Source organism: Gadus macrocephalus, chromosome 1 (genome assembly GCF_031168955.1).
Source record: "Gadus macrocephalus chromosome 1, ASM3116895v1".
Classification (NCBI taxonomy): domain Eukaryota; kingdom Metazoa; phylum Chordata; class Actinopteri; order Gadiformes; family Gadidae; genus Gadus; species Gadus macrocephalus.
Window position 1 is genome coordinate 1,199,122 of NC_082382.1, and position 2,988 is coordinate 1,202,109.

At 41.6% G+C, this 2,988-nt stretch overlaps 1 long non-coding RNA gene across 2 annotated transcripts; it reads right to left on the reverse strand.

The window, feature by feature from the left end:
• Nucleotides 1–1,887: 1,887 nt before the first annotated feature.
• Nucleotides 1,888–2,988, reverse strand: LOC132464908 (uncharacterized). Of its 2 annotated transcripts, XR_009527393.1 has the most exons (4): nucleotides 2,627–2,988; nucleotides 2,445–2,527; nucleotides 2,157–2,333; nucleotides 1,888–2,059 (listed from the first exon to the last, which is right to left on the reverse strand). It is a non-coding gene; the product is annotated as an uncharacterized LOC132464908 (long non-coding RNA). The 2 variants fall into 2 exon arrangements; XR_009527392.1 differs by having other exon boundaries at nucleotides 1,888–2,333.

Sequence of the window (2,988 nt, forward strand, 5' to 3'; positions counted from 1 at the left end):
GCAGAGGAACGTGAGAGTTAGTGAGCAGCAGCTGAACCAATCTAAAAGGCCCTTCGTCAATAAAAACTTTAGTAATAATCAGTTACCACAGTGCCTAAAACCCATCAACTTCATTCATGTTAAAGTGAAGGGAAAAAACCTCAGACACAAGGAGTTAACCAAACAGTGCACGGTATAAAGATAATTATGAACCTTTGATTGCGAACGTAGAGTTCTGTGTTGTACCACACCGACGTGTGCAACGAACTCAACGAATTCAACCGGATGTAAAATCCGTATGCTGTGGAAGACCACCTTCCCAGCCGTTTTGACGCTGCTTTGTTATCGCAAAACATGGTTAGACGTTAACACCGCCATGCTTTGCCCCACAGAACGCTAGCTGCTGCGATAGGGTAAAGCTCGAACAGCGCAGACGACTCTGACCCGAGGGCGAACGTACCAGCTTCGACTGGCCATCCCTCAGCAAACCATTGCCCTTGGAAGAAACCCCCTAACCCAACCGAGGGAGCCGCATCCTGAAGCTGGACTGGTAGAGCTGTGAGAGAAAATACGCTGCGGGGGCTAACGCGGGGACTGCAGTAGCCATGGTAGCAGGGCACGTGCAAGGTGCGTAGCCTGTGAAGGCGGAGGAAGCCGAGCCTGATGGTTGCTGGAAGTAGAAAGGCGCCGTGGCGACCGACGACAGCGGGTTGGGGCCTGGACCCGTCCGGGAGTTCCGCATGGCGTTTCGACGGCGTCCATCCTGGCGCCAATGCTTTGCACCAACTCGGCGAGGGTTTGTAGAACCGGGCGGATGTCCGTGTTGGGAACTTGTTGAGGATACCGGGGACCGAAAAGAACGGCTTTCTGCGCTCGCTTGCCGGGACCAGAAGTAGTAGGCCGACCAGCACGAATCCGAAGTTATGACCTCTTGGTGTGTATTAACCGACGTAGCAACTAAGCGACGAGATATGCGAGATAATCAGAAGCACAGTAAAGCAGCAGCATGCGTTGAACGAAGACCTGAGCAGCAAAGACATATGTTAGACTACTCTTTATAGAGCAGGTGTAGGCAGGTGATTGGTAGCTGGTGATTGGTGATTGGCGGCCAGCCGCGCGTGATTTGAGTCCTCCTGGTAGAACTACCAGCAAGCTTAACATTTGTGCCACTGGCTGACAGTGTCTTGATAGGATACACTGCTGATATAATCACAGGAGTTCAGTATGCACATTCCTTATAATTATGCACTGTACAGTATGTCATGGTGTCCTTTGACTATACTTTCTCTATTCTGACTAACATCCTCTGTTAACACGATATTTTTTGCACTATTTGTCTTTCCAGATAGATTGCAGTTCTCCACCCGGCCAGCTGCTCTTACTGCTGAGCTTTCTTGCCATCACCATCAATAGATCAGTGCTCCACTTATGTATTGTTCTGTAGCAGTCATTATTCCCAGTATTTATACCTCACAAGATTGTATAACCAGTACACAACTTTCGTTTTTGTTTTATGTAGTATGTTTTTATTTGTAATTTAATTGGATTTATTGCCTGCCAACCAACTTAACAAGTATATTCTCTTATCTCAGATTCATGTTGGTTAATAGCCATGTTTAACAGTTAATTTGCTAATCAACCCCTAGCCCAATAATTTAATTTTATGAATACAGCTTAAAACTACTAATTGTATTCATACAGTATATTGTAATATTAATGTTCCATTTGTATACTGATAAGATGTATAGAATGTTAATCATGAATGATATTAAAAAAATCACCTGTGTTGAGATCACAGCTTCGGGTTTTTCTTTGGGTTCATTGGTGGCTGCCTTTGGAGACTTCTTCTGACCAAAAAGGACAGACCAAAAAAATATATAAATAATAATAATTAAAATACTTATACACATACATTCAGCAATTTTTTTTACATTTTTATAAGATAATGGGTATTATTAAAACCTAAAAGAGTACTTTGCTTCTCACGTCTTTGAATGGGAGACTCTTCACTAGTGGGGAGACGTATACTCCTTTACGCCCCTGACTTTTCTTCTTCCACTGCTCCATTTCCACTCAAAGACTAAAGGACATACAATATACACACATGTGATGAAGATCAATGAATGAAATGAAATGTATGATCTGGCACAATTACAAAAACAAAAAATACTCCTTACTTTCTTTCTGGTTATTTCTCCGTCTTGGTATTCAATGATCAGTGCATCATGCGTATTTTGGTATGTCTGCACAAAATCATCAAGTCGTGTGAGTCGCCTTCTCTGGAATCTTATTCTCTTGAGGTCCCACTGACTTTTTTCCATAATGCCCTGTGTCCGGTTGTCTTGTGTAAAGTTCTGAAAAGATTACATTTTTTCAATTTTTCTGCAGTCATTTTAAGGAACATCATTATGCAAAATTGCAGCTATTGATAGACAAAATGTTAAACATATCTGAACAGTATTTACCTGTTTATTGGACTGAATGACTTCTTTGTGGATCTTGCTGAAAAGCTGGTATGCTGGGCCTGTACCATGACGGCCAATATCCCCTGTAAATATAATGAGAACGTAAAAGAAGACAACAATGACATTGAATATTTTGTTTTTATAAATTAGTACACTTTTAAAACTGAATTTGCAAAAAATACCTAGCATCAGACCAGACCACAGAGTGGCATGCGGCAGGAAGTATTTAGCCAACCGGGCAATGAAATTTGGTGCATTATAGTTGTTTTCTTCACCATCATGGTCAAGAGGGCCCCTGTCAATTTTTTGTTGGAAGTGATTCTGGATAGGTGTGGCAGTGACATCACACTGAAAAAAAGTAAATGAAATCTGTGTAAGCTCTAATGAAAAATACAATTTCTGCAATTTCACACAATTCTAATTAAATATACTCATGTAAACAACAAGGTCATTATAGTCCATGAAATCCTTGTATGCGGTCAACAGTGTGCACTATGAATAGAAGTAGAATTTTGGGAATTACCTTGTTGTCCTCAGCAAAAAC